At 38.0% G+C, this 14,512-nt stretch overlaps 1 pseudogene; it reads left to right on the top strand.

The window, feature by feature from the left end:
* The window catches only part of LOC101312629, a 232,025-nt pseudogene that overhangs the window by 156,689 nt on the left and 60,824 nt on the right, over positions 1-14,512 (top strand).

Below are 14,512 nucleotides of genomic sequence, written 5' to 3'. Positions count from 1 at the left end.
ACCTCATCTACATGAGAGTTTTTTGTGTTGGAAAGGTTTTGACCAAACCACGTAATATAGAGGGAGATATGAGCGTTTTCGTGTGATAAGTGACGATGGATTAGGGTTAACCATTTCGATCGAGTCCTTAACGTTGTCGGATCCAGTTAAATTTTTTACCAGAGACATCTTTCGTCATAATGATCATATCTGACGGTCGAATTTTGGTTTGTGAAGTTTAGTCATCGGAATCACAACGTGTCTACTAATGTTGTATAACTTGTTTAGTTGGTTATACAACTTTGTGACCCAACTCTATATAGGAAGCAAAATTATCAAAAATCTCGTGAAATAAGATGTGTTCAGAATGGTGAAATACGGCTATGGTTCAAAAATCACGTAAATCAGGTAAAGTCTCGGTGCCGATAGTAGCGATCAACCCTATTTACCGTTATTATTCCCTACGGGGAGCCCTATCGTCGGAAGGCAAATGTCTCAAAATTTTTATATAGGCGGTTGCGTCTCATCTACGTGAAAGTTTTTCGTGTGTAAGGTTTGACCAAACTACGTAATATAGAGGGAGATATGAGCGTTTTCGTGAATTTATAGACTTTAGCCGACGAGATATTAAAAAAGTCGTCGGCTAAGGTCAAAAATTTTTGGGCGGTAAACCAAATTTGGAGGAAAATTTTCAAAGGACTTTAGCCGACGAAAATATATGAAAAGTCGTCGGCTAAAGTAGAAAAATTTTCAAAATTTTTTTGCGGTCAACCAAAATTTTCAAAAGTTTCAAAAAAGTTTAGCCGACGAAAATAAAGAATTTCGTCGGCTAAAGTTCTTTATATATTCAAAATTTTCAAAAGTTTCAAAAGAGTTTAGCCGACGAAAATAAAGAATTTCGTCGGCTAAAGTTTTTTATATAGGAGTTTTACCGAAGGTGGATGGTAAGAAGTCTATTTCTCCTGCCAGATTTTTTTCTTGGCCTAGCTCCGCCGTCAAGCCACCGGAGACCGCCACACTTGTCCTAAAAGCTTCGCCGTCGTCTCTACTTCATTGTTGGACAGGTGGTGCATCGAGTGGCGCCGCCGTGAGAGATAAATCGAGCTCCAAAACTCCGCCGGTTCGGATTCGGTGTCGATCGAATTTCTCCTTCCTCAGGTCACCATTTGGTGAGTTCTATATATAGATAAGTTGAGTTTGATTAGTACTACATTCCCCTAGAATTTGGTAGCTCGATTCGGTGTGTGTGTGGAGAATCGAAGATTTGAAGTTTTTAGGGTTTAAAATTGGGGATTTTTATATTTTGATTCGATTGACCTGTTTAGGCTTAGAATTGGGCTTCGACTTCTTCTAGAAAGTTGTTCGAAATGTTGAGAGCAAGATTCTGTCAAATTTTGGTGGTGATTGGAGGTGGCCGAAAGTTTCTGCAGTTTTTTTTTTCAAAAACCAGCAACTTTAGCCGACGATACTTAAAGGTTTAGCCGACGATATTTAAAGGTTTATTCGTCAGCTATAGTATTTTTAAATTTTTTTTATAAGGTTTATCCGACAAAACAGACTATATTTCGTCGGCTATAGTTATTTTTAAAAATTTTTTTATAAGGTTTAGCCGACGAAACAGACTATATTTCGTCGGCTATAGTTATTTTTTAAAATTTTTTTATAAGGTTTAGCCGACGAAACATACTATATTTCGTCGGCTATAGTCTGCGAAAAAAATTTTTATTACAGACTTTAGCCGACGAATATCATAATTGTTTCGTCGGCTAAAGTCTGGGAAAAAAACCGACGACATGTATTTCGTCGGCTAAACTGCAGGACTATAGCCGACGAAATTTTTTTTTTCGTCAGCTAAAGTCATCACAGACGATCTTTTCCCGACGAAATCTTAGCCGACGAATTTTCGTCGGCTAAAGTGCTTGTCCTGGTAGTGTATCTACACAACATGTCACATAAGGGTAGAATCATCATAACCGTAACCAATCACCCGATTAAAGGCTTGAAACCCGGTTTGACTATCTAAACCACAAATCACAATATAATAAAATTATCCTCAATCAACACAATGAGCACATCATAAAAAATTATATCCTTCCACATAGATATATTTATATGAATAAACCTAGATATCCCCACAAGAATCATCTATCAATAACCATAAACATTATGATCACATGAACCTTAAAAATAATCATATAATAAAAATAAAACTTGTTTTATCTTACCTATGAGCCGTTGGCGATCAAGCTCATATATTTTAAACAAACAAAAACATAATTTTTAAATTATAATCATCATCAAAATCATTATCAAAAATTAATCATCATAATAATTATCATAATCATAATCATTATCATCATCATCATCCTCATCAACAAAATCATTATCAAAAATCAATCATCATAATAATTATCATCATCATAATCCTCATCATCAAAATCATTATCAAAAATCAATCATCATAATAATTATCATCATCATCATCATCATCACTATCATATCATAACCATAAATAATTGGTCTAAATATGAACTTTAGTGAGATTTACTCACTTAAATATTCCCGCTACGTCTTCAAAATAAACTCAAGAGCCAAGCTCAAATCAATTCCACAAACTACCTAATTAATACAATTGATAACCTTAGTAACCAAGTACTTTAGGATAACAAAACACCCTTAACTAACCCTTAGCCCAAGAGAGGACAACTTTCCAAGGTCGTCATACCTAACGACTCAATAAAGCTGCCTTTAATCCTCTAAACCTAGACTCAACCCTCACACAAGCCTAAGATTAAACTTAATGTCCTAACATGCAATCTTTGCTCACAACCTAGAATTTTCACAACTCAACAAGCTCACAATAATAAGAGCTAGCTAACACTAAAACCTAGAGCTAGGAAACTGCCGGACGCGCTGCCACGCGCTGCCACAAATGGCGGCGAGTGGGCCCCACGCGCCACCCCATCAACTTCAAAATCTGAGCAAACTCCCAACATCAAACTTGTAGGTCACAACAAATAGAACACTTTTCATACCTGTGGCCAAAGCCAATTCGGCCGGAAAGAGGCCATAAACGTCGCCGAAAAGAAACAAGGAGCACTTCAAACTCAAAAGCTCCACTCTTCGAATTGGGCTTCAAGGCTGGTATCATCATGCTCAGAAGGACAAGAACTTCCAGAAATGGGTAGCCTCAAACCTCGATGTCGCCGGAATCAGTTGGAGCTTCACCGCCGGTGGCAGCAGTAACTTGCGGGCCTTGCTGCGCCGTGCACAGTGCTCCATAGGGTATGAGGCTGGTATGAATAGAAAGAGGGGAATGAGAGCTTTCTAATGATACCAAGCACGCCCAAATCCGTCGCCGGATGGCCGAGTTATGGCCGAAAGAAATTTGAGGGTGAAAATGGAGACGGGTGAGAGATAGAGAACTGCAGGGGTTTTTCTGCAATTTTAGGGTTTCTGAAATAACCCACACATTTTTCTATTTATACACCTTCCAAAACCGGAAACTAACTTTCTCTGACCATAACTTTCTCATATGACATCCGCTCCACGCGGCTGCGTGCTACGAACTCGTATCGACAAACTCTACAACTTTCATGAAGGAAGTTTTCGAAAATAACTTACGAAAAAAAAGTCAACTCTTGACCCTTCAAAATAAAGCATTTTCAACAAAGAAAATCTCTCGAACACCTCCGATCTTCCTTTGAACCTCAAAACACACTAACTTCTAACTCGAAAATTCCCAAATAATATTAGAAACTAATATCAAAATTCCGGGGTATTACATTTGATTTACTTGGATATGGTCCAAAAGTGCTAGAATCGATGAAGTGAGGTTGTGGTTGGAGTTTGGTATGAATCCGATAAGCTTAACCCTAGCTACGGTAGTGGGTTAGACGGAAGATTTTCGGGGTGTTATATTAAAGCATTTATTTTTCTAAAATCGGAATGTGGTTCTAATTATGCTTATGATGTTAGGATTCATGGAGACCTCACACGTATGGCGTTGCGGATATCGTCAGGCTTATGCCTAAATTTGTGAGGTTTTTAGCAAGGTGAGGAATCACTAGGTTTCTGCTTGGTTTGATGATTGAAATGCTGCTGTGTTTTGTGGTATGGTTGATTGGTGATTAATCTTGGGTTTTTGGTTGTTTGCATGTCTAGAACTTGGTGTATTGAAGAATATAGGGAGGTCATGGCGAAATTTCGGCAGAGGCCGGAATCTGGCAGAATATTCTGGCAAGGGGCGGATCTGGCAATAGCGATGGAGGTAGTGATCGATGTTTCCTTTTCGTTGTATGTTATTTCGGAAATAGGAAAGATTGGGTTGTAATCAGAAAAATTATCAAGTTAAAAAGTTTCTATTTTGGGAAACTTTCTGTTTTTGGAAACCTTCCATTTATGGAAACCCTTTTTGGGTTCCCTTAGTAATTTGGTGGTTTTTCAGATTAATATGGTTCGTATGTTTTGAGTTAACGAAATTACATTAGTTTGATTAATAAAAATCGAAGTCCACCAAAACGAATTATTAAGCGATGCCTAAGTGTCTAACGGTTAGTGGGACGTATAGTAAAAATTGGATCGAATTGTTAAGTCAAATGTTGAATTGGAAAATGTTGAGCATCGTTAGTTGGTCAATCCTGGTCAACCTAGGAAACCCTAGTCAAACTAGGAAAGAAGACGAGGCAATGGTTATTTTAAAGTTCGGTCTGACCGATTTGTTCTACAACTTATGGTTAGGCGTGGGATTGACTCAAGGACTTAGATATTTGGAGGCGGCACTCGAGGAGTGTCCTGAGCAATGGAAACCTTAAGCCTAATACTGTGAGTGGACACTTTGTTTTTAAAGGAATATGCATGCATGATTTATTTTGGAAATTATTGTTCTATTTACCGAGCTTATATTATAATTTCGGTTTATGATATGGTCTTGAATTTATTTGAGTTTGAAGCATTGATTAAGTGTTGGTCATGATTTATGGATTTGAAGTTGGATTTTAAAATTAGTATTTGAGTTTTGATATTCTTTATGACTCCGGATTTAATTATTATCGGTTTTATTTTGATGACTGAGATTTATAAAAGATTACCGAAAATGGGATTTTCGGTAGTTCTCTATTTATAACTTTCTCATTTACTTGTGGAGTATCGATATTGACATTGAGAATATTTTTAGGGAGTATTTTCGGATTATGAAATTATTTACAATTTATATTTGATAATTAAATCTCGCTTATAATTATGGATTTGAGAATATTTTGACATGTGAGACACGTCATTGAGTTTATTTTAATTTCTTTATGATAATTTTCAAGTGTTTTCGAATATTTTTAGTCACCATACTATAGGGTCGCTATTATTCATTACTAGCTAGCTTTAGTAGCGGTCCTCACTATAGGTGAGTCGAGCGCTTAGCCCCGAGCCTTGGAAGCTCCTCTTACATGGTGATATCTCTTCCCCTTGTCTTATTTTTCTCATTTATGTAATTGATTAACCAGCGGGGCTGGTTTATCTCTTTTGACGAGATTTTTGTATTTGATCAACCAGCGGGGCTGGGTTGTCCATTTTTATGAGATTATGGATTTAAAGAAAGGTTTATCAAAGTTGTGTGCATCGAGGTTTTAAAAGTTTAAACGTGAGAAAGTATTTAAATTACGTTTTGTTAAATTATTTAATTTATTTTTGTCCACTCACTCTAATGTTTTAAATTGCTTTCCCCTGGGCCTTTCGGTTTCAAATGCCCAGTTTGCAAGCTAAGTTTATTTGAGGTCGAGCGTACATGGAGTCGAGGCATAGTCAGAGACTGCTTCCGCTTCTTCTTTAGGCATTGTTGTTCCTTCATTTTTTTAGATATGCTCTGATAATCCAGCTAGCAAATTATTGATTGAACTTGATGTTGGTTGTGGGATTCTTTTAGATTAATATTTGATATTGTGGGAGATGTGTTGAACTTGAGGAGCAGGAAGACTCCAGGAGTACAAGGTTGGTTTATGATTTTAGAAGTGTGTTTGCAGGTGTTTTTAGGAAGGGTTGTCTATTTTCAAGAGAGGTTATGCCGAATTTCCAATAGCATCTCCTTTGGAGGTGATCCCCGTAGAGTTTATTCCGGATTTTAGGGTGAAATCCGGGGTGGGTCCTGACATTTACGTTGTGTGATTTGTTGTCGAAATGAATGCCAATTGATTGGCGCCTTCAATCTGCCACCTTCTCCCCCCCCCCCCACACATATTTTCAGCCTAAAATTAAATTCTCCCCCCATATGCCAACACTTAGACAAAAAAAAAAAGAAGATTAAAACTAGAAACCCTATACACACACACTCACAAAACCCAAAAACCAAACACAAACAGCTCGACAACTCTCGACAGCTCTTGAGCAAAAACCCAAAACATTCGCATCCTCGTCTACCTCGATCGTCTATCTCACAAAAACCCAAACACCTCTCAACAGCTCTCTTAATCCAAAACACTTGCATCCTCGTCTGTCTACCGTCAGAGACAACGAAGAAGCTTGGCGACCCCTAGCCTCTGTTTAGATTCATCTCAGATAGCCTCTCTTTATATTCGTCTCATAAATCGATTTTGATTTCAATTTCATCTCTCATAAGCCCTAACCTCTCTTTGAATGTTTTGATTTTGATGCAGGTGACTTGGACTACAATACGATTTCGATTTTGATTTTCTGAAGATTGTTTCTCACAAGGTAATTGCGGGTTTTTGAGATTTGGGTTTTGGGTATTTGATCTGCTGCTTCTGTCAGGACCCACCCCGAATTTCACCTTGAAACCCGAAGTAAATCCTGCGGGGACCACCTCCAAGGAAAGTTTACCGAAAATTCGGCATAACCTCCCTTGAAAATGGACAACCCTTCCTAATAAAAACCTGCAAACACTTCTGAAAATTTAAATCCAACCATAAACTCGTGGAGCCTTCGTGCTCCCCGAATCACAACACCACCCAAATTAAATACTAACTTTAAACAAATCTCATAACCAACCATTTATAGGTTCAGAGCAATTCTAACTGAGAGGAAAAGAATTAGAAATTTAGAAATTAGAAATGAGCGGAAGCTATACTATTGACTATGCCTCTTTTCCATGTACGCCCGACCTCAACTATGCAAACTTGCCACCTAGACATTTTAAAACGAAAGGCCCAGGGGAAAACATTTGAAATACGTTCGAGTGAGTGGACAAAAATACATTAATAAATATTTATGCATTCCCAATTTGAATTTCATAAAAAATATACTGCATGCGGCAGCTCAAAAGCTCTCAACTCAACGATTAGCAATTTCGTGACTAGCTCTAGCTAGTCTCCAAACTTAACAAAGATAAACCCTCTCAGGCTAAATTATATATAAAATATATATATATATATATGTGTATGTATTTATACTCGTCATACTCCTTGTACGAATTCTATGAAAGAATAAGCAAAATAGAAATTCATACAAAGCTACTACGCTTGCGTCTAACGCTCACGTCACACCATAATGGAATTTTTCCTCATTATGGCGGAAAAGCACGAGTGTATATATGTGTGGACTCCAACCTATATGAACCAGAAAAGAAAATAGTTTTCATATAGGGCTACTACGCTTGTGTCTAACATTCACGTCACACCATAATGGTATTTTACCTCATTATGGCGGATCAAGCACGTATGGCTAGCTAGCATTTATATATACATACTATCCTCATAAACATCTAATAAACATATCCACCGAAAATCTCATTTCCGAGAACTCTCCAAAGGAGGAAAATTGTCAAATATCCAAGAAAGAAATAAATCTCAGCAAAAGAAATAAATGATCAACAAAATAATTCATCGCATGTTTTTCAAATAAAACAACGGTCCACTCACAACTTTAGGCCTAAGCCTGACGTCGATCCGAGGTCTCTTCTGCTTGAGCCTCCTCACGTCTTGTTTCCAAATGTATAATTAATTTCCCATTTTAAAAATCCAATAATTAAACAAAATGGGCAAAATTAAACGTGACCTCCCACACACTCATCATTGCCCAACTTCGCCATTCTTAACTCAAAATGGCTCAAACTTCACCGAACATACCGCAGCCATAATTCAACCTTCCATAGATTAATGGCTTAAATCCTTCGGCCGGATTCTATATTAATCAACCGCCAAAAATACCACACTTCGGAAATTCATAACCCTATCCAAAACTCATCCAAAAATTCCATAATTCACTTCAATAAACTCCCCTTAATATTCCAAATTTAAAAACATTAAAATCTCTCAACCGGCGCTGGCGCCGGCGCCAGCCCCTCCGGCAGCGGGGGCCGGAGGCCGATTCCGGCGACCTCCAATGCCAACCAAATTTTAACAGCATCTTCCTCTCAACTCCCTCTACAACATTTCTAACTAGCACAAACACCAATTCCAAGCCTAACTAGGTCAATCGAGCAAAAACATCCTAGAAGAACCCTAGAACTTTAAACCTTCAATTCTCCTTACTTAGCTCGAGTTAGGATGAATCCTTTTAGGGGTTTGCTGCTGGAAGGGAGAGCTTCAAGACGAGACTGGCAGCTCCGATTTTGTTGGCCGGAAAAAGAAGTTTCGGCGAGAACGCCCCCGCACACAGCCGAGACTTCTCGGCGATCGTTCTCCTTCACGGCGGCGCGACACGAGCTGCCACCTATCCAAACTTGTAGAGGATGCTCCAAGCTTCAATTCGACACCAAGCACGCCTCTTATATCAGCCGGACGGCGCCCGGAAAGTTTCTGGGTCGGGAGAGCTCGGGAGAGAAGTCGGGAGGGAGAGGAGAAGAGAGAGAGAGGAGAAATGGGTTTGGGCCTCACCCAACCGGTCCAAAACCTATATACCCACATTTACTCCAAAATAAAACACTCCTAAAAATAACACCCTAATAAAAATTACCTTTTACTAGCTAAAATTTACCATTTTTACCGTCGTCAAATTTTTCTTCTACGAATAATTCTCTGAAAATATCGTTCCTCAAAACCCCTCTAGGGACCAATTAAACCATAACTCATTGACGGAAACGGTAAAATTCTTATCAATACCAATCGAGTAAATAAGATAAAAATTTAAGGGTCAGGATGTGACAGTTTCCGGGTTCTATGTTATTGGTTTATTGGTTTTCTGGTTTTATTCGTTCTTTTCTGGGTTTTGGGTTAATGCTTTGCTTTTGTTGATGTATTGTTGTTTGCATGTGTTGATGAAAAGCATTATGATATATATTCTCTTTGTTGTTGTTTTGTGTGCTTAGATAGATGATAGGTCTTGGATGCATGCATTAGGAGGATCTTGAGGAGCGAGATCAGTTTTTATCAGCATTAGAGTCACGATTCTTGTTCCTCGCAGCTGATGCTCGGTCCACAATAAGGTTTTTCCTCAACTTATATAAGGCCGGATCAGTGTGCATTCAGGCATTGTTGAAGTACACCTCATTGTTAACTTGTTTGGAGTCAATGTTACTTGAATTTCTTGGGCTAACTTGCTAGTGTGTTGAGTATAGGAGGGGTCATGGTTATAGAAAGTAGAGATAAATATATTTCATCATATTCGGTTTTTTTTTTTTTTAATTAACGTAACTGCTAGTGTCACATAGTTGTTGATGGAGTTTTCATGTTGATTATTTAATTGGTTTGTGTGGGATTTTTGGTCGGGGTTGGAGGCCATCATATGGGAATGTCTTGCTTGCAGTTAGAAAAGAGTTGAATATTACTTGCTCGAGCAAATTATCAACTGAAGACCTTGAAGCAGAGATTTTCCTTCATCTGTTGCGTGACTACTCAAGGCATGTGTTATGCATATTTCTCAACATTGGATCTTGTTTTTGTTGGTTATTACTTATTTCACATTATTTTAAGGGAATCAGATATTAATAAAGAACTCCCCTTTAAGTATTGAAGTGAAATTTGGGATGTGCTAGCCAAAAGTTACGCAATGATCATTTATGAGATTAACAGAGAATTCATCTCCCATGTCCATGGTTATTTCATCGTCTTCTAGCTTAAGCTTATGCTATTGTTGTTATATGGATTTTCCTCTTTAGGGTGTTGGCGAGTAGTGAATTTCTTATCAACTATCTAGCTTCCCATTTCTACCTAACATGGAATTCCATATTTTGATATCAGGGTGGACACAGCTATTAATCTAGAATCCAGAGTGGTCTTGCTAGCTGTAAAACAAGTAATTACATTCTGCTGATGATTCGTAATATTGCTATGTATATCCCCTACGTCTTCTGATTTCTGGGTTTCTCATGGTTCTGAACAGGGTTTTACGGGGGCTACATCAAGATATCTTGGCTTGAGATGCATGATGGTTTTACTTGGCCCAGTGTATTGACTCTTCCTGCGCTTCTGATGTTCCCTAAACTTGATCATTTTGTCTATAACTTCATTTCATACTTCATATATTTAGGACTACAGAAATTTGTTATGGATAAGGATAGGGCTTTTTAGCTATGTATGGGTAGTTACTCAGTAACCAGCAATCCTTTGGGTGAATAAGGAGTCATGTAGCTGTCCCAATTAGTTGAGATTAAGCTTTGTCCCAATTAGTTAAGATTAAGCTCTAGTGCAGTTGTCTTATCTATCCTCACTCCCCTTTTAGTGTAGTTATATTATCTGAAAACTAGTTTATGTGTTACATTGCGTCTATTGAGATGACATAGAAGAAATCATTCACTCTGTTTTTGTTTGGACTAGAAATGACTAGGAATAGCTTTATGGATGTAAGTGAACATGCACCTTCTGAAGCTTTTGAAGTTTCAAATTTTGATATTGTCTTGGTTGCATAACCTTAAGTGATTATAAGTTTGATAATTTGTTGCTTCAAACTAAATTTTTGTGGTCAATCCAAGTATCTAGCCTTGATCAAGTATCAACTGTAACAGCTTATGTTAATCTCTTGATTTTGCTTTTTAGTGTTTTGCCAAGTTTTCTCATTTTCAACTTATCTCTGGTTTTATGCAGGCTTTGGGGAACATTTCCGGTGGATGTTGTCATCCAAATGCTAGGAACTGATTATGCAAGAATATTGTGAGCAATTTATGCTTTTGCACAGATAACGTGTACAAGTTTTCATGCTTTTGATTTCTCTTCATGCTTGCCCTTGTTTTGGCATTGGCTGATATCTGGAGACACTAAACTAATATAAATGAACATTTTAAGGATGATAAACAAAGATCTTACTCTTGAGAAGCAAAATGTAATGACTATTAACACCTACTCAGAAAGAACAATAAAAAAGCTTGCCTCTCTAAATTCTTCCATTTATGTTTCATGAAAACAATCAAGTTATTCTCAAACTATATTGATGTTGATATAGATACGTATCACTCGCACTTATGGGTCACCGGTTGATGACTGAAAACCTTTGCATTTTAACGACAATCAGTAGTTTCAGAGCTTCAAACAAGCAGCATTCAGATTTAAGTTTATTCTGGAAGGTCAGCATTTTAACAAGGTGTGCTGTCAAAAGTAGATACACTGTACATATTATTTCCCAGTTAAACCACATCTCTGCTTCTATCAGTTGATAGTTTTGGCACATGTAACTAGTGACGGTAAGAGCTGAAAAGTATTTGTGTGTGATTTAAAATTTATCAGGCTTTGGAGAACCATTTTTGTTGATTTAAAATGTATGTTATTTGTGTGTGATCTCTGTACTTTAGGTACTTGCGTGATGTATTAAAAGCAAACTTAATGCTAGACATGGTTGTTTTTGTTGACCCATCAATGATTGATGAGAAGGGGTGTGGGAGTGCAGAAGAGAGGACCAAAAGCTTAACAGATCGGATCACAACTGCTTCTCCAAATCAGATATTTTTGCTGCCTTACAATCCAGGGTAAGTTAGTTAAATGTTTATGATTAAACCTTGTGTCATTCGTATGATTACACCAGACCTGTGTATGGATATTTCTTTAAAATATTGTATATGAATATGTAGTTCTCATTGGGTGTTAACTGTGGTTGATTCGGACAACGAGATCGTCTATCATATGGATCCATTGAAAAGACGTGTTGTTTCAGGACAATGGAAAGAAATTGTGAACAAGTAAGTTGCTCACTGGAAGTTTGCTGATATTGTTATGTTTATTTAGGATATTGAGGCTCAAATCAAGGCTGACTTTGTATATATATGTTAGTTGTGGTGTCTAATGTTTGGTGTGTTTATACATACTTCTAGTGCCATTTCAAATTTTAACTCTGACCGCAACAAGAAATGACGTAGAAAGATTAATTGGAAGAACATGGGAGTATGTTTTCTATTTATTTGGCTTTTGATAATTATTCTTATGGAAATATAACTACGTTGTGGACTGATGGTGAGTATGTGTGTCTACTTTAGGGAATCCCAAAACAAAACGATACCAAATCATGCGGCAATTATGTGATGAGATACATGAGGGATATTGTCTTAAATACAGAGCTGGCATTTGTAGATAAGGTAACTAAAATCTTCTATTTTCAACTCCATTGTTTGCAAGTTTGCAAGTTTAATGTCAATCAAGTTCTAAAGTGACATGTTGTTTTAAACTGTTACAGTGGGCTTCTAGGACTGGGAAACCATATCCTTATGAGCAAGTCAAGATTGATGAGGTGTGTGAGGAGTTAGCTGGTTATGTGCTCAAGAACATGATTGATTAAGCTACTCAAGGATATGCTGAAGCTCTGAAGTGCAATATATATAGCTAAGCTGGAAATATGTTTTGGGTCGTTTGAATGTTATAGGTACATTGCAAGATGTATTTTGGTGTTGAAGTTTCTTGAATGGTAATCTTTAGAGTTTCCTAGGTGATCCTTCTTTTGAAAGTACAATATTATCTAATCCAAATCCATTTACGTACTGTTCGTATGGTCATTTTTGAGTTATATGCATTTCTTGTATTAATTGCACTGAATCAAATGACAAATGGAAAAATAAAAAACGTGGTTGGAATAGACTTAAATTTAGCAATTTTTGATTCACAATGATATAGTCAGAAGTCGTTTTTCAGTCATATGCAGGCAATAGTTTGGAAAGGCCATAAGCTTAAAAACGACTTGTGAGTCCATATTAGAATACAGTTTTAATAACAACCGTGGTATGACAAATAATTACACAACTGTTACTCATAAAAAGCGTGACGTGAGTTTATGTCACAAGACATAAAATCTGCCGATACGCTGTTGACATATGTTGGCATCCCATGGCTGTCGACACTAGTCAGATGACGTTTCTACAATACATCAGACGGCACGCAAAAAGACAACGGTAATTTGAACAATTAGACGACGTTTTTTTGCTGTGGTCTGATGTTTTTTTGGGGTAGTGTTGGTTTTGTGTCCTTAATTGAACCTAAAAATGTCAAAGAAGCAATGACTGACTCAAGTTGGATAAGTGCTATGCAGGAAGAACTAAACCAATTGTCACATCCCGACCCTTATATTTTTACCTTATTTACTAGCGTGATTATAATAAGAATTTTACCGTCTCGATGATTGAGTAAATAGTTTAATTGGTCCCTAGAGGGGTTTCGGGGACGATTATGTGCGGAGGATTATTCGTATGAGGAAAATACAACGACGGTAAAAATAGTAAATTTTAGCTAGAAAAAGGTAATTTTTATTCGGGTATTATTTTTTCGGGGTGTTTTTATTTTGGAAGTTTGGGTTATAAATGGTGTGGACCGGTTTGGGGTGTGAGGCCCAAACCCTTTTTCTTTTCTCTCTCCCTCCCTCCCGATTTTTCTTCTCCTCCCACCCGATTTTCTTCTCTCTACACCCACCGGTATTCCGGCCGTCCTCCCGCCGCCGTCCGACCTCCGTTCGCCACCGGACCGGTCCCGTTCGGTCGGTCTCCCACCCAGCAACATTTCTAGACCGGTGAGAGGAGCCCTAGCGCCGCCGTGAAGGAGCGGTGCCACCCGTAAGGTCCGACTGTCCAAACCTTCACTTCGCCGGAACTTCCTCCTCCGGCCACCAATCCGGGCAAGCTTGGTATGGTTTTGTAGCCCTCCAACCCAGCAACCTTGCCCTAAAAGGACTCACTCCCTCTTGAGCTAGGTAAGGAGAAATTTGAGGTGGAAGTTTTATGGTGTTTTTGATGTTTTTAGTCGATAGCCCTAGTTAGGCTTGGAATTGGTGTTTGTGCTAGTTATGAAAGTTGTAGAGCTTGATGAGAGGAAGATGCTGTTAAAATTTCATAGGTTTTGGAGGTCGCCGGAATTGACCTCCGGCCGCCGCTGCCGACGGAGCCGCCGGCGGCGCCGCCGCCGGTTGGGAGATTTTAATGTTGTTAAATTTGGAATATTAAGGGGAGTTTATTGAAGTGAGTTATGGAATTTTTGGATGAGTTTTGGATAGGTTTATGAATTTCCGAAGTGTGGTATTTTTGGCGGGTAATTAATGTAGAATCCGGCCGTTGGATTTAAGTCGTATTTTGGAGAGGTTGTATTTACGACTGTGGAGTATGATATTTAAGTTCGGATCGTCCGATGTAAGAATATCGAAGTTAGGCAATAATGAGCGTAATTATAGGCTCTCGGGTAATTTT

The sequence above is a fragment of the Fragaria vesca genome, linkage group LG4, assembly GCF_000184155.1.
Source record: "Fragaria vesca subsp. vesca linkage group LG4, FraVesHawaii_1.0, whole genome shotgun sequence".
Taxonomy (NCBI): domain Eukaryota; kingdom Viridiplantae; phylum Streptophyta; class Magnoliopsida; order Rosales; family Rosaceae; genus Fragaria; species Fragaria vesca.
This window is presented reverse-complemented; position numbering and strand designations above follow the sequence as displayed.